The sequence below is a fragment of the Rhinoderma darwinii genome (genome assembly GCF_050947455.1).
Source record: "Rhinoderma darwinii isolate aRhiDar2 chromosome 5 unlocalized genomic scaffold, aRhiDar2.hap1 SUPER_5_unloc_24, whole genome shotgun sequence".
Taxonomy (NCBI): domain Eukaryota; kingdom Metazoa; phylum Chordata; class Amphibia; order Anura; family Rhinodermatidae; genus Rhinoderma; species Rhinoderma darwinii.
In genome coordinates this window covers 444439-460676 of record NW_027461781.1, presented here as the reverse complement: position 1 = coordinate 460676, position 16238 = coordinate 444439, and the positions used below count along the sequence as shown (strand labels likewise).

The 16238-nt window shown below is 47.8% G+C and overlaps 11 non-coding genes across 11 annotated transcripts; all 11 read left to right on the top strand.

The window, feature by feature from the left end:
• The first annotated feature begins 894 nt into the window (after positions 1–894).
• Positions 895–1085, top strand: LOC142687837 (U2 spliceosomal RNA). Its single transcript, XR_012857025.1, has one exon. It is a non-coding gene; the product is annotated as a U2 spliceosomal RNA (small nuclear RNA).
• Positions 1086–2365: 1280 nt separating this feature from the next.
• Positions 2366–2556, top strand: LOC142687836 (U2 spliceosomal RNA). The gene has a single exon (XR_012857024.1). It is a non-coding gene; the product is annotated as a U2 spliceosomal RNA (small nuclear RNA).
• A 1296-nt stretch (positions 2557–3852) lies between these two features.
• On the top strand, positions 3853–4043 carry LOC142687835 (U2 spliceosomal RNA). The gene has a single exon (XR_012857023.1). It is a non-coding gene; the product is annotated as a U2 spliceosomal RNA (small nuclear RNA).
• Positions 4044–5335: 1292 nt separating this feature from the next.
• Positions 5336–5526, top strand: LOC142687834 (U2 spliceosomal RNA). Its single transcript, XR_012857022.1, has one exon. It is a non-coding gene; the product is annotated as a U2 spliceosomal RNA (small nuclear RNA).
• A 1268-nt stretch (positions 5527–6794) lies between these two features.
• On the top strand, positions 6795–6985 carry LOC142687833 (U2 spliceosomal RNA). Its single transcript, XR_012857021.1, has one exon. It is a non-coding gene; the product is annotated as a U2 spliceosomal RNA (small nuclear RNA).
• A 1296-nt stretch (positions 6986–8281) lies between these two features.
• On the top strand, positions 8282–8472 carry LOC142687832 (U2 spliceosomal RNA). The gene has a single exon (XR_012857020.1). It is a non-coding gene; the product is annotated as a U2 spliceosomal RNA (small nuclear RNA).
• A 1280-nt stretch (positions 8473–9752) lies between these two features.
• LOC142687829 (U2 spliceosomal RNA) lies at positions 9753–9943 on the top strand. Its single transcript, XR_012857018.1, has one exon. It is a non-coding gene; the product is annotated as a U2 spliceosomal RNA (small nuclear RNA).
• Positions 9944–11239: 1296 nt separating this feature from the next.
• LOC142687828 (U2 spliceosomal RNA) lies at positions 11240–11430 on the top strand. Its single transcript, XR_012857017.1, has one exon. It is a non-coding gene; the product is annotated as a U2 spliceosomal RNA (small nuclear RNA).
• A 1292-nt stretch (positions 11431–12722) lies between these two features.
• On the top strand, positions 12723–12913 carry LOC142687827 (U2 spliceosomal RNA). The gene has a single exon (XR_012857016.1). It is a non-coding gene; the product is annotated as a U2 spliceosomal RNA (small nuclear RNA).
• Positions 12914–14193: 1280 nt separating this feature from the next.
• Positions 14194–14384, top strand: LOC142687826 (U2 spliceosomal RNA). The gene has a single exon (XR_012857015.1). It is a non-coding gene; the product is annotated as a U2 spliceosomal RNA (small nuclear RNA).
• A 1292-nt stretch (positions 14385–15676) lies between these two features.
• LOC142687825 (U2 spliceosomal RNA) lies at positions 15677–15867 on the top strand. Its single transcript, XR_012857014.1, has one exon. It is a non-coding gene; the product is annotated as a U2 spliceosomal RNA (small nuclear RNA).
• Positions 15868–16238: the final 371 nt, after the last annotated feature.

Genomic DNA, 16238 nt, shown 5'->3' with positions numbered 1-16238 from the left:
ACAGCCAATAAAGCAGCCCGCCCGCTCGCCTGCCCGCCACAATGGACCTACCTGTGTACACTAGATGGATGTGATGGAATGTACTGTCGTCCCTACATTTCAAGAAGAAGTAAGAATTGCAGTTGCAACAAAGCCTTGCTTGCCTACAAAGAGAGCAGCAATTTGGATTTGTTACTATGTTACCTAGAAGAATAACAAACTGTGCAAGGATGGAGGTTGTAGGAGCAAGGAGAAGTTGTCTGTAAAGTTGGTGGATGCCTATTTTCCATTTTGCAGTCCCTTGTCTCCCTCTTGTGGCCTCCTGGAGGCAACTAGCTGTGCAAAAAAAAGACAGCCTGGCGGCCGGCTGTTGCAGTGTTGCCCTCTCAGGCAACACTGAGTGACTGACTGAGCCTCACCGTCTTATATAAAGTTCAGACGGAACTTTGCACGTGTCATAGTGGAGCCCTCAGGATTCCAGAGCCAGCTTTCTGACATCATAATGGGGCCTCAGAGATAAAAGCCTGGGCCCAGGCAGTGTTGGTCAGTGCTGCTCAGCAGGCAGCACTGGACTGGACTGGATTACAGCTGATACAAGGTGTGAAGGAACAAGGGGTGGCTGTGGGCATGCACTTGCTGCCGCTGCCAGTGTTTATCTGCATGGCAGCAGGGCATTTGGGCGTTGCCAGGAAGGCGTTTTTATGTAGATTCCTCCTCTTTCAGCACTGCATTGTGGTGCAAGCAAAAGAAGCAAATCCTGTCTGGCTTCCTCTCCGGCCTTTATTCACCTCCCGTGTAGCTGTGAGTGTGTGAGCCTGCAGGGCCCCATGGAATTGCCTAGAAGTAGGCTGAATCGCTGCAAGGGCTGAACAGCAGTATCGGGCAGGCTCGGGCAACGCGCGGCCCGTTCGGGTTATCGCTTCTCGGCCTTTTGGCTAAGATCAAGTGTAGTATCTGTTCTTATCAGTTTAATATCTGATACGTCCCCTATCTGGGGACCATATATTAAATGGATTTTTAGAACAGGGAGATGGAAATAGAGCTTGCTCTGTCCACTCCACGCATTGACCTGGTATTGCAGTATTTCCAGGACCGGTGCACCCTTTCCTTATGTGTTGACTAAAAGCAGATTCCAAAAGTGTTTTTTGTCTTTGCTATTGTTTCTGTCTTTCTGAAGGGATCTCCCCTTTTAATCCCATTATTTCAACACCTGTTGGACAATGCATGAGTGATAATGAGCTCATTGATTAAATGCAATTAATGAATAGATTGCCACCTCTTGTTGTGTGTCGTCTGTGTTTCTGTGTTTCCGGCATTTCACATTGGAACACCTCATTCACCTTCCTTGTCTTCTCTCCGCCCTCCCTTTTAGGTAAGTTAAAGAGCTGCACCTGAGCCAGCCACTGATCGATTGATTGATTGATTGATTGATTGATTGATTGATTGATGCAGCACAACAGTCAAATAGTGGAGTGGAGTAGGGGAACAGCAAACAGCCAATAAAGCAGCCCGCCCGCTCGCCTGCCCGCCACAATGGACCTACCTGTGTACACTAGATGGATGTGATGGAATGTACTGTCGTCCCTACATTTCAAGAAGAAGTAAGAATTGCAGTTGCAACAAAGCCTTGCTTGCCTACAAAGAGAGCAGCAATTTGGATTTGTTACTATGTTACCTAGAAGAATAACAAACTGTGCAAGGATGGAGGTTGTAGGAGCAAGGAGAAGTTGTCTGTAAAGTTGGTGGATGCCTATTTTCCATTTTGCAGTCCCTTGTCTCCCTCTTGTGGCCTCCTGGAGGCAACTAGCTGTGCAAAAAAAAGACAGCCTGGCGGCCGGCTGTTGCAGTGTTGCCCTCTCAGGCAACACTGAGTGACTGACTGAGCCTCACAGTCTTATATAAAGTTCAGACGGAACTTTGCACGTGTCATAGTGGAGCCCTCAGGATTCCAGAGCCAGCTTTCTGACATCATAATGGGGCCTCAGAGATAAAAGCCTGGGCCCAGGCAGTGTTGGTCAGTGCTGCTCAGCAGGCAGCACTGGACTGGACTGGATTACAGCTGATACAAGGTGTGAAGGAACAAGGGTTGGCTGTGGGCATGCACTTGCTGCCGCTGCCAGTGTTTATCTGCATGGCAGCAGGGCATTTGGGCGTTGCCAGGAAGGCGTTTTTATGTAGATTCCTTCTCTTTCAGCACTGCATTGTGGTGCAAGCAAAAGAAGCAAATCCTGTCTGGCTTCCTCTCCGGCCTTTATTCACCTCCCGTGTAGCTGTGAGTGTGTGAGCCTGCAGGGCCCCATGGAATTGCCTAGAAGTAGGCTGAATCGCTGCAAGGGCTGAACAGCAGTATCGGGCAGGCTCGGGCAACGCGCGGCCCGTTCGGGTTATCGCTTCTCGGCCTTTTGGCTAAGATCAAGTGTAGTATCTGTTCTTATCAGTTTAATATCTGATACGTCCCCTATCTGGGGACCATATATTAAATGGATTTTTAGAACAGGGAGATGGAAATAGAGCTTGCTCTGTCCACTCCACGCATTGACCTGGTATTGCAGTATTTCCAGGACCGGTGCACCCTTTCCTTATGTGTTGACTAAAAGCAGATTCCAAAAGTGTTTTTTGTCTTTGCTATTGTTTCTGTCTTTCTGAAGGGATCTCCCCTTTTAATCCCATTATTTCAACACCTGTTGGACAATGCATGAGTGATAATGAGCTCATTGATTAAATGCAATTAATGAATAGATTGCCACCTCTTGTTGTGTGTCGTCTGTGTTTCTGTGTTTCCGGCATTTCACATTGGAACACCTCATTCACCTTCCTTGTCTTCTCTCCGCCCTCCCTTTTAGGTAAGTTAAAGAGCTGCACCTGAGCCAGCCACTGATTGATTGATTGATTGATTGATTGATTGATTGATTGATTGATTGATTGATTGATTGATGCAGCACAACAGTCAAATAGTGGAGTGGAGTAGGGGAACAGCAAACAGCCAATAAAGCAGCCCGCCCGCTCGCCTGCCCGCCACAATGGACCTACCTGTGTACACTAGATGGATGTGATGGAATGTACTGTCGTCCCTACATTTCAAGAAGAAGTAAGAATTGCAGTTGCAACAAAGCCTTGCTTGCCTACAAAGAGAGCAGCAATTTGGATTTGTTACTATGTTACCTAGAAGAATAACAAACTGTGCAAGGATGGAGGTTGTAGGAGCAAGGAGAAGTTGTCTGTAAAGTTGGTGGATGCCTATTTTCCATTTTGCAGTCCCTTGTCTCCCTCTTGTGGCCTCCTGGAGGCAACTAGCTGTGCAAAAAAAAGACAGCCTGGCGGCCGGCTGTTGCAGTGTTGCCCTCTCAGGCAACACTGAGTGACTGACTGAGCCTCACCGTCTTATATAAAGTTCAGACGGAACTTTGCACGTGTCATAGTGGAGCCCTCAGGATTCCAGAGCCAGCTTTCTGACATCATAATGGGGCCTCAGAGATAAAAGCCTGGGCCCAGGCAGTGTTGGTCAGTGCTGCTCAGCAGGCAGCACTGGACTGGACTGGATTACAGCTGATACAAGGTGTGAAGGAACAAGGGGTGGCTGTGGGCATGCACTTGCTGCCGCTGCCAGTGTTTATCTGCATGGCAGCAGGGCATTTGGGCGTTGCCAGGAAGGCGTTTTTATGTAGATTCCTCCTCTTTCAGCACTGCATTGTGGTGCAAGCAAAAGAAGCAAATCCTGTCTGGCTTCCTCTCCGGCCTTTATTCACCTCCCGTGTAGCTGTGAGTGTGTGAGCCTGCAGGGCCCCATGGAATTGCCTAGAAGTAGGCTGAATCGCTGCAAGGGCTGAACAGCAGTATCGGGCAGGCTCGGGCAACGCGCGGCCCGTTCGGGTTATCGCTTCTCGGCCTTTTGGCTAAGATCAAGTGTAGTATCTGTTCTTATCAGTTTAATATCTGATACGTCCCCTATCTGGGGACCATATATTAAATGGATTTTTAGAACAGGGAGATGGAAATAGAGCTTGCTCTGTCCACTCCACGCATTGACCTGGTATTGCAGTATTTCCAGGACCGGTGCACCCTTTCCTTATGTGTTGACTAAAAGCAGATTCCAAAAGTGTTTTTTGTCTTTGCTATTGTTTCTGTCTTTCTGAAGGGATCTCCCCTTTTAATCCCATTATTTCAACACCTGTTGGACAATGCATGAGTGATAATGAGCTCATTGATTAAATGCAATTAATGAATAGATTGCCACCTCTTGTTGTGTGTCGTCTGTGTTTCTGTGTTTCCGGCATTTCACATTGGAACACCTCATTCACCTTCCTTGTCTTCTCTCCGCCCTCCCTTTTAGGTAAGTTAAAGAGCTGCACCTGAGCCAGCCACTGATCGATTGATTGATTGATTGATTGATTGATTGATTGATTGATTGATTGATTGATGCAGCACAACAGTCAAATAGTGGAGTGGAGTAGGGGAACAGCAAACAGCCAATAAAGCAGCCCGCCCGCTCGCCTGCCCGCCACAATGGACCTACCTGTGTACACTAGATGGATGTGATGGAATGTACTGTCGTCCCTACATTTCAAGAAGAAGTAAGAATTGCAGTTGCAACAAAGCCTTGCTTGCCTACAAAGAGAGCAGCAATTTGGATTTGTTACTATGTTACCTAGAAGAATAACAAACTGTGCAAGGATGGAGGTTGTAGGAGCAAGGAGAAGTTGTCTGTAAAGTTGGTGGATGCCTATTTTCCATTTTGCAGTCCCTTGTCTCCCTCTTGTGGCCTCCTGGAGGCAACTAGCTGTGCAAAAAAAAGACAGCCTGGCGGCCGGCTGTTGCAGTGTTGCCCTCTCAGGCAACACTGAGTGACTGACTGAGCCTCACAGTCTTATATAAAGTTCAGACGGAACTTTGCACGTGTCATAGTGGAGCCCTCAGGATTCCAGAGCCAGCTTTCTGACATCATAATGGGGCCTCAGAGATAAAAGCCTGGGCCCAGGCAGTGTTGGTCAGTGCTGCTCAGCAGGCAGCACTGGACTGGACTGGATTACAGCTGATACAAGGTGTGAAGGAACAAGGGTTGGCTGTGGGCATGCACTTGCTGCCGCTGCCAGTGTTTATCTGCATGGCAGCAGGGCATTTGGGCGTTGCCAGGAAGGCGTTTTTATGTAGATTCCTTCTCTTTCAGCACTGCATTGTGGTGCAAGCAAAAGAAGCAAATCCTGTCTGGCTTCCTCTCCGGCCTTTATTCACCTCCCGTGTAGCTGTGAGTGTGTGAGCCTGCAGGGCCCCATGGAATTGCCTAGAAGTAGGCTGAATCGCTGCAAGGGCTGAACAGCAGTATCGGGCAGGCTCGGGCAACGCGCGGCCCGTTCGGGTTATCGCTTCTCGGCCTTTTGGCTAAGATCAAGTGTAGTATCTGTTCTTATCAGTTTAATATCTGATACGTCCCCTATCTGGGGACCATATATTAAATGGATTTTTAGAACAGGGAGATGGAAATAGAGCTTGCTCTGTCCACTCCACGCATTGACCTGGTATTGCAGTATTTCCAGGACCGGTGCACCCTTTCCTTATGTGTTGACTAAAAGCAGATTCCAAAAGTGTTTTTTGTCTTTGCTATTGTTTCTGTCTTTCTGAAGGGATCTCCCCTTTTAATCCCATTATTTCAACACCTGTTGGACAATGCATGAGTGATAATGAGCTCATTGATTAAATGCAATTAATGAATAGATTGCCACCTCTTGTTGTGTGTCGTCTGTGTTTCTGTGTTTCCGGCATTTCACATTGGAACACCTCATTCACCTTCCTTGTCTTCTCTCCGCCCTCCCTTTTAGGTAAGTTAAAGAGCTGCACCTGAGCCAGCCACTGATTGATTGATTGATTGATTGATTGATTGATGCAGCACAACAGTCAAATAGTGGAGTGGAGTAGGGGAACAGCAAACAGCCAATAAAGCAGCCCGCCCGCTCGCCTGCCCGCCACAATGGACCTACCTGTGTACACTAGATGGATGTGATGGAATGTACTGTCGTCCCTACATTTCAAGAAGAAGTAAGAATTGCAGTTGCAACAAAGCCTTGCTTGCCTACAAAGAGAGCAGCAATTTGGATTTGTTACTATGTTACCTAGAAGAATAACAAACTGTGCAAGGATGGAGGTTGTAGGAGCAAGGAGAAGTTGTCTGTAAAGTTGGTGGATGCCTATTTTCCATTTTGCAGTCCCTTGTCTCCCTCTTGTGGCCTCCTGGAGGCAACTAGCTGTGCAAAAAAAAGACAGCCTGGCGGCCGGCTGTTGCAGTGTTGCCCTCTCAGGCAACACTGAGTGACTGACTGAGCCTCACCGTCTTATATAAAGTTCAGACGGAACTTTGCACGTGTCATAGTGGAGCCCTCAGGATTCCAGAGCCAGCTTTCTGACATCATAATGGGGCCTCAGAGATAAAAGCCTGGGCCCAGGCAGTGTTGGTCAGTGCTGCTCAGCAGGCAGCACTGGACTGGACTGGATTACAGCTGATACAAGGTGTGAAGGAACAAGGGGTGGCTGTGGGCATGCACTTGCTGCCGCTGCCAGTGTTTATCTGCATGGCAGCAGGGCATTTGGGCGTTGCCAGGAAGGCGTTTTTATGTAGATTCCTCCTCTTTCAGCACTGCATTGTGGTGCAAGCAAAAGAAGCAAATCCTGTCTGGCTTCCTCTCCGGCCTTTATTCACCTCCCGTGTAGCTGTGAGTGTGTGAGCCTGCAGGGCCCCATGGAATTGCCTAGAAGTAGGCTGAATCGCTGCAAGGGCTGAACAGCAGTATCGGGCAGGCTCGGGCAACGCGCGGCCCGTTCGGGTTATCGCTTCTCGGCCTTTTGGCTAAGATCAAGTGTAGTATCTGTTCTTATCAGTTTAATATCTGATACGTCCCCTATCTGGGGACCATATATTAAATGGATTTTTAGAACAGGGAGATGGAAATAGAGCTTGCTCTGTCCACTCCACGCATTGACCTGGTATTGCAGTATTTCCAGGACCGGTGCACCCTTTCCTTATGTGTTGACTAAAAGCAGATTCCAAAAGTGTTTTTTGTCTTTGCTATTGTTTCTGTCTTTCTGAAGGGATCTCCCCTTTTAATCCCATTATTTCAACACCTGTTGGACAATGCATGAGTGATAATGAGCTCATTGATTAAATGCAATTAATGAATAGATTGCCACCTCTTGTTGTGTGTCGTCTGTGTTTCTGTGTTTCCGGCATTTCACATTGGAACACCTCATTCACCTTCCTTGTCTTCTCTCCGCCCTCCCTTTTAGGTAAGTTAAAGAGCTGCACCTGAGCCAGCCACTGATTGATTGATTGATTGATTGATTGATTGATTGATTGATTGATTGATTGATTGATTGATGCAGCACAACAGTCAAATAGTGGAGTGGAGTAGGGGAACAGCAAACAGCCAATAAAGCAGCCCGCCCGCTCGCCTGCCCGCCACAATGGACCTACCTGTGTACACTAGATGGATGTGATGGAATGTACTGTCGTCCCTACATTTCAAGAAGAAGTAAGAATTGCAGTTGCAACAAAGCCTTGCTTGCCTACAAAGAGAGCAGCAATTTGGATTTGTTACTATGTTACCTAGAAGAATAACAAACTGTGCAAGGATGGAGGTTGTAGGAGCAAGGAGAAGTTGTCTGTAAAGTTGGTGGATGCCTATTTTCCATTTTGCAGTCCCTTGTCTCCCTCTTGTGGCCTCCTGGAGGCAACTAGCTGTGCAAAAAAAAGACAGCCTGGCGGCCGGCTGTTGCAGTGTTGCCCTCTCAGGCAACACTGAGTGACTGACTGAGCCTCACCGTCTTATATAAAGTTCAGACGGAACTTTGCACGTGTCATAGTGGAGCCCTCAGGATTCCAGAGCCAGCTTTCTGACATCATAATGGGGCCTCAGAGATAAAAGCCTGGGCCCAGGCAGTGTTGGTCAGTGCTGCTCAGCAGGCAGCACTGGACTGGACTGGATTACAGCTGATACAAGGTGTGAAGGAACAAGGGGTGGCTGTGGGCATGCACTTGCTGCCGCTGCCAGTGTTTATCTGCATGGCAGCAGGGCATTTGGGCGTTGCCAGGAAGGCGTTTTTATGTAGATTCCTCCTCTTTCAGCACTGCATTGTGGTGCAAGCAAAAGAAGCAAATCCTGTCTGGCTTCCTCTCCGGCCTTTATTCACCTCCCGTGTAGCTGTGAGTGTGTGAGCCTGCAGGGCCCCATGGAATTGCCTAGAAGTAGGCTGAATCGCTGCAAGGGCTGAACAGCAGTATCGGGCAGGCTCGGGCAACGCGTGGCCCGTTCGGGTTATCGCTTCTCGGCCTTTTGGCTAAGATCAAGTGTAGTATCTGTTCTTATCAGTTTAATATCTGATACGTCCCCTATCTGGGGACCATATATTAAATGGATTTTTAGAACAGGGAGATGGAAATAGAGCTTGCTCTGTCCACTCCACGCATTGACCTGGTATTGCAGTATTTCCAGGACCGGTGCACCCTTTCCTTATGTGTTGACTAAAAGCAGATTCCAAAAGTGTTTTTTGTCTTTGCTATTGTTTCTGTCTTTCTGAAGGGATCTCCCCTTTTAATCCCATTATTTCAACACCTGTTGGACAATGCATGAGTGATAATGAGCTCATTGATTAAATGCAATTAATGAATAGATTGCCACCTCTTGTTGTGTGTCGTCTGTGTTTCTGTGTTTCCGGCATTTCACATTGGAACACCTCATTCACCTTCCTTGTCTTCTCTCCGCCCTCCCTTTTAGGTAAGTTAAAGAGCTGCACCTGAGCCAGCCACTGATTTATTGATTGATTGATTGATTGATTGATTGATTGATTGATGCAGCACAACAGTCAAATAGTGGAGTGGAGTAGGGGAACAGCAAACAGCCAATAAAGCAGCCCGCCCGCTCGCCTGCCCGCCACAATGGACCTACCTGTGTACACTAGATGGATGTGATGGAATGTACTGTCGTCCCTACATTTCAAGAAGAAGTAAGAATTGCAGTTGCAACAAAGCCTTGCTTGCCTACAAAGAGAGCAGCAATTTGGATTTGTTACTATGTTACCTAGAAGAATAACAAACTGTGCAAGGATGGAGGTTGTAGGAGCAAGGAGAAGTTGTCTGTAAAGTTGGTGGATGCCTATTTTCCATTTTGCAGTCCCTTGTCTCCCTCTTGTGGCCTCCTGGAGGCAACTAGCTGTGCAAAAAAAAGACAGCCTGGCGGCCGGCTGTTGCAGTGTTGCCCTCTCAGGCAACACTGAGTGACTGACTGAGCCTCACCGTCTTATATAAAGTTCAGACGGAACTTTGCACGTGTCATAGTGGAGCCCTCAGGATTCCAGAGCCAGCTTTCTGACATCATAATGGGGCCTCAGAGATAAAAGCCTGGGCCCAGGCAGTGTTGGTCAGTGCTGCTCAGCAGGCAGCACTGGACTGGACTGGATTACAGCTGATACAAGGTGTGAAGGAACAAGGGGTGGCTGTGGGCATGCACTTGCTGCCGCTGCCAGTGTTTATCTGCATGGCAGCAGGGCATTTGGGCGTTGCCAGGAAGGCGTTTTTATGTAGATTCCTCCTCTTTCAGCACTGCATTGTGGTGCAAGCAAAAGAAGCAAATCCTGTCTGGCTTCCTCTCCGGCCTTTATTCACCTCCCGTGTAGCTGTGAGTGTGTGAGCCTGCAGGGCCCCATGGAATTGCCTAGAAGTAGGCTGAATCGCTGCAAGGGCTGAACAGCAGTATCGGGCAGGCTCGGGCAACGCGCGGCCCGTTCGGGTTATCGCTTCTCGGCCTTTTGGCTAAGATCAAGTGTAGTATCTGTTCTTATCAGTTTAATATCTGATACGTCCCCTATCTGGGGACCATATATTAAATGGATTTTTAGAACAGGGAGATGGAAATAGAGCTTGCTCTGTCCACTCCACGCATTGACCTGGTATTGCAGTATTTCCAGGACCGGTGCACCCTTTCCTTATGTGTTGACTAAAAGCAGATTCCAAAAGTGTTTTTTGTCTTTGCTATTGTTTCTGTCTTTCTGAAGGGATCTCCCCTTTTAATCCCATTATTTCAACACCTGTTGGACAATGCATGAGTGATAATGAGCTCATTGATTAAATGCAATTAATGAATAGATTGCCACCTCTTGTTGTGTGTCGTCTGTGTTTCTGTGTTTCCGGCATTTCACATTGGAACACCTCATTCACCTTCCTTGTCTTCTCTACGCCCTCCCTTTTAGGTAAGTTAAAGAGCTGCACCTGAGCCAGCCACTGATTGATTGATTGATTGATTGATTGATTGATTGATTGATTGATTGATTGATTGATTGATGCAGCACAACAGTCAAATAGTGGAGTGGAGTAGGGGAACAGCAAACAGCCAATAAAGCAGCCCGCCCGCTCGCCTGCCCGCCACAATGGACCTACCTGTGTACACTAGATGGATGTGATGGAATGTACTGTCGTCCCTACATTTCAAGAAGAAGTAAGAATTGCAGTTGCAACAAAGCCTTGCTTGCCTACAAAGAGAGCAGCAATTTGGATTTGTTACTATGTTACCTAGAAGAATAACAAACTGTGCAAGGATGGAGGTTGTAGGAGCAAGGAGAAGTTGTCTGTAAAGTTGGTGGATGCCTATTTTCCATTTTGCAGTCCCTTGTCTCCCTCTTGTGGCCTCCTGGAGGCAACTAGCTGTGCAAAAAAAAGACAGCCTGGCGGCCGGCTGTTGCAGTGTTGCCCTCTCAGGCAACACTGAGTGACTGACTGAGCCTCACCGTCTTATATAAAGTTCAGACGGAACTTTGCACGTGTCATAGTGGAGCCCTCAGGATTCCAGAGCCAGCTTTCTGACATCATAATGGGGCCTCAGAGATAAAAGCCTGGGCCCAGGCAGTGTTGGTCAGTGCTGCTCAGCAGGCAGCACTGGACTGGACTGGATTACAGCTGATACAAGGTGTGAAGGAACAAGGGGTGGCTGTGGGCATGCACTTGCTGCCGCTGCCAGTGTTTATCTGCATGGCAGCAGGGCATTTGGGCGTTGCCAGGAAGGCGTTTTTATGTAGATTCCTCCTCTTTCAGCACTGCATTGTGGTGCAAGCAAAAGAAGCAAATCCTGTCTGGCTTCCTCTCCGGCCTTTATTCACCTCCCGTGTAGCTGTGAGTGTGTGAGCCTGCAGGGCCCCATGGAATTGCCTAGAAGTAGGCTGAATCGCTGCAAGGGCTGAACAGCAGTATCGGGCAGGCTCGGGCAACGCGCGGCCCGTTCGGGTTATCGCTTCTCGGCCTTTTGGCTAAGATCAAGTGTAGTATCTGTTCTTATCAGTTTAATATCTGATACGTCCCCTATCTGGGGACCATATATTAAATGGATTTTTAGAACAGGGAGATGGAAATAGAGCTTGCTCTGTCCACTCCACGCATTGACCTGGTATTGCAGTATTTCCAGGACCGGTGCACCCTTTCCTTATGTGTTGACTAAAAGCAGATTCCAAAAGTGTTTTTTGTCTTTGCTATTGTTTCTGTCTTTCTGAAGGGATCTCCCCTTTTAATCCCATTATTTCAACACCTGTTGGACAATGCATGAGTGATAATGAGCTCATTGATTAAATGCAATTAATGAATAGATTGCCACCTCTTGTTGTGTGTCGTCTGTGTTTCTGTGTTTCCGGCATTTCACATTGGAACACCTCATTCACCTTCCTTGTCTTCTCTCCGCCCTCCCTTTTAGGTAAGTTAAAGAGCTGCACCTGAGCCAGCCACTGATTGATTGATTGATTGATTGATTGATTGATTGATTGATTGATTGATTGATTGATGCAGCACAACAGTCAAATAGTGGAGTGGAGTAGGGGAACAGCAAACAGCCAATAAAGCAGCCCGCCCGCTCGCCTGCCCGCCACAATGGACCTACCTGTGTACACTAGATGGATGTGATGGAATGTACTGTCGTCCCTACATTTCAAGAAGAAGTAAGAATTGCAGTTGCAACAAAGCCTTGCTTGCCTACAAAGAGAGCAGCAATTTGGATTTGTTACTATGTTACCTAGAAGAATAACAAACTGTGCAAGGATGGAGGTTGTAGGAGCAAGGAGAAGTTGTCTGTAAAGTTGGTGGATGCCTATTTTCCATTTTGCAGTCCCTTGTCTCCCTCTTGTGGCCTCCTGGAGGCAACTAGCTGTGCAAAAAAAAGACAGCCTGGCGGCCGGCTGTTGCAGTGTTGCCCTCTCAGGCAACACTGAGTGACTGACTGAGCCTCACCGTCTTATATAAAGTTCAGACGGAACTTTGCACGTGTCATAGTGGAGCCCTCAGGATTCCAGAGCCAGCTTTCTGACATCATAATGGGGCCTCAGAGATAAAAGCCTGGGCCCAGGCAGTGTTGGTCAGTGCTGCTCAGCAGGCAGCACTGGACTGGACTGGATTACAGCTGATACAAGGTGTGAAGGAACAAGGGGTGGCTGTGGGCATGCACTTGCTGCCGCTGCCAGTGTTTATCTGCATGGCAGCAGGGCATTTGGGCGTTGCCAGGAAGGCGTTTTTATGTAGATTCCTCCTCTTTCAGCACTGCATTGTGGTGCAAGCAAAAGAAGCAAATCCTGTCTGGCTTCCTCTCCGGCCTTTATTCACCTCCCGTGTAGCTGTGAGTGTGTGAGCCTGCAGGGCCCCATGGAATTGCCTAGAAGTAGGCTGAATCGCTGCAAGGGCTGAACAGCAGTATCGGGCAGGCTCGGGCAACGCGCGGCCCGTTCGGGTTATCGCTTCTCGGCCTTTTGGCTAAGATCAAGTGTAGTATCTGTTCTTATCAGTTTAATATCTGATACGTCCCCTATCTGGGGACCATATATTAAATGGATTTTTAGAACAGGGAGATGGAAATAGAGCTTGCTCTGTCCACTCCACGCATTGACCTGGTATTGCAGTATTTCCAGGACCGGTGCACCCTTTCCTTATGTGTTGACTAAAAGCAGATTCCAAAAGTGTTTTTTGTCTTTGCTATTGTTTCTGTCTTTCTGAAGGGATCTCCCCTTTTAATCCCATTATTTCAACACCTGTTGGACAATGCATGAGTGATAATGAGCTCATTGATTAAATGCAATTAATGAATAGATTGCCACCTCTTGTTGTGTGTCGTCTGTGTTTCTGTGTTTCCGGCATTTCACATTGGAACACCTCATTCACCTTCCTTGTCTTCTCTCCGCCCTCCCTTTTAGGTAAGTTAAAGAGCTGCACCTGAGCCAGCCACTGATTGATTGATTGATTGATTGATTGATTGATTGATTGATTGATGCAGCACAACAGTCAAATAGTGGAGTGGAGTAGGGGAACAGCAAACAGCCAATAAAGCAGCCCGCCCGCTCGCCTGCCCGCCACAATGGACCTACCTGTGTACACTAGATGGATGTGATGGAATGTACTGTCGTCCCTACATTTCAAGAAGAAGTAAGAATTGCAGTTGCAACAAAGCCTTGCTTGCCTACAAAGAGAGCAGCAATTTGGATTTGTTACTATGTTACCTAGAAGAATAACAAACTGTGCAAGGATGGAGGTTGTAGGAGCAAGGAGAAGTTGTCTGTAAAGTTGGTGGATGCCTATTTTCCATTTTGCAGTCCCTTGTCTCCCTCTTGTGGCCTCCTGGAGGCAACTAGCTGTGCAAAAAAAAGACAGCCTGGCGGCCGGCTGTTGCAGTGTTGCCCTCTCAGGCAACACTGAGTGACTGACTGAGCCTCACCGTCTTATATAAAGTTCAGACGGAACTTTGCACGTGTCATAGTGGAGCCCTCAGGATTCCAGAGCCAGCTTTCTGACATCATAATGGGGCCTCAGAGATAAAAGCCTGGGCCCAGGCAGTGTTGGTCAGTGCTGCTCAGCAGGCAGCACTGGACTGGACTGGATTACAGCTGATACAAGGTGTGAAGGAACAAGGGGTGGCTGTGGGCATGCACTTGCTGCCGCTGCCAGTGTTTATCTGCATGGCAGCAGGGCATTTGGGCGTTGCCAGGAAGGCGTTTTTATGTAGATTCCTCCTCTTTCAGCACTGCATTGTGGTGCAAGCAAAAGAAGCAAATCCTGTCTGGCTTCCTCTCCGGCCTTTATTCACCTCCCGTGTAGCTGTGAGTGTGTGAGCCTGCAGGGCCCCATGGAATTGCCTAGAAGTAGGCTGAATCGCTGCAAGGGCTGAACAGCAGTATCGGGCAGGCTCGGGCAACGCGCGGCCCGTTCGGGTTATCGCTTCTCGGCCTTTTGGCTAAGATCAAGTGTAGTATCTGTTCTTATCAGTTTAATATCTGATACGTCCCCTATCTGGGGACCATATATTAAATGGATTTTTAGAACAGGGAGATGGAAATAGAGCTTGCTCTGTCCACTCCACGCATTGACCTGGTATTGCAGTATTTCCAGGACCGGTGCACCCTTTCCTTATGTGTTGACTAAAAGCAGATTCCAAAAGTGTTTTTTGTCTTTGCTATTGTTTCTGTCTTTCTGAAGGGATCTCCCCTTTTAATCCCATTATTTCAACACCTGTTGGACAATGCATGAGTGATAATGAGCTCATTGATTAAATGCAATTAATGAATAGATTGCCACCTCTTGTTGTGTGTCGTCTGTGTTTCTGTGTTTCCGGCATTTCACATTGGAACACCTCATTCACCTTCCTTGTCTTCTCTCCGCCCTCCCTTTTAGGTAAGTTAAAGAGCTGCACCTGAGCCAGCCACTGATTGATTGATTGATTGATTGATTGATTGATTGATTGATTGATTGATTGATTGATGCAGCACAACAGTCAAATAGTGGAGTGGAGTAGGGGAACAGCAAACAGCCAATAAAGCAGCCCGCCCGCTCGCCTGCCCGCCACAATGGACCTACCTGTGTACACTAGATGGATGTGATGGAATGTACTGTCGTCCCTACATTTCAAGAAGAAGTAAGAATTGCAGTTGCAACAAAGCCTTGCTTGCCTACAAAGAGAGCAGCAATTTGGATTTGTTACTATGTTACCTAGAAGAATAACAAACTGTGCAAGGATGGAGGTTGTAGGAGCAAGGAGAAGTTGTCTGTAAAGTTGGTGGATGCCTATTTTCCATTTTGCAGTCCCTTGTCTCCCTCTTGTGGCCTCCTGGAGGCAACTAGCTGTGCAAAAAAAAGACAGCCTGGCGGCCGGCTGTTGCAGTGTTGCCCTCTCAGGCAACACTGAGTGACTGACTGAGCCTCACCGTCTTATATAAAGTTCAGACGGAACTTTGCACGTGTCATAGTGGAGCCCTCAGGATTCCAGAGCCAGCTTTCTGACATCATAATGGGGCCTCAGAGATAAAAGCCTGGGCCCAGGCAGTGTTGGTCAGTGCTGCTCAGCAGGCAGCACTGGACTGGACTGGATTACAGCTGATACAAGGTGTGAAGGAACAAGGGGTGGCTGTGGGCATGCACTTGCTGCCGCTGCCAGTGTTTATCTGCATGGCAGCAGGGCATTTGGGCGTTGCCAGGAAGGCGTTTTTATGTAGATTCCTCCTCTTTCAGCACTGCATTGTGGTGCAAGCAAAAGAAGCAAATCCTGTCTGGCTTCCTCTCCGGCCTTTATTCACCTCCCGTGTAGCTGTGAGTGTGTGAGCCTGCAGGGCCCCATGGAATTGCCTAGAAATAGGCTGAATCGCTGCAAGGGCTGAACAGCAGTATCGGGCAGGCTCGGGCAACGCGCGGCCCGTTCGGGTTATCGCTTCTCGGCCTTTTGGCTAAGATCAAGTGTAGTATCTGTTCTTATCAGTTTAATATCTGATACGTCCCCTATCTGGGGACCATATATTAAATGGATTTTTAGAACAGGGAGATGGAAATAGAGCTTGCTCTGTCCACTCCACGCATTGACCTGGTATTGCAGTATTTCCAGGACCGGTGCACCCTTTCCTTATGTGTTGACTAAAAGCAGATTCCAAAAGTGTTTTTTGTCTTTGCTATTGTTTCTGTCTTTCTGAAGGGATCTCCCCTTTTAATCCCATTATTTCAACACCTGTTGGACAATGCATGAGTGATAATGAGCTCATTGATTAAATGCAATTAATGAATAGATTGCCACCTCTTGTTGTGTGTCGTCTGTGTTTCTGTGTTTCCGGCATTTCACATTGGAACACCTCATTCACCTTCCTTGTCTTCTCTCCGCCCTCCCTTTTAGGTAAGTTAAAGAGCTGCACCTGAGCCAGCCACTGATTGATTGATTGATTGATTGATTGATTGATTGATTGATTGATTGATGCAGCACAACAGTCAAATAGTGGAG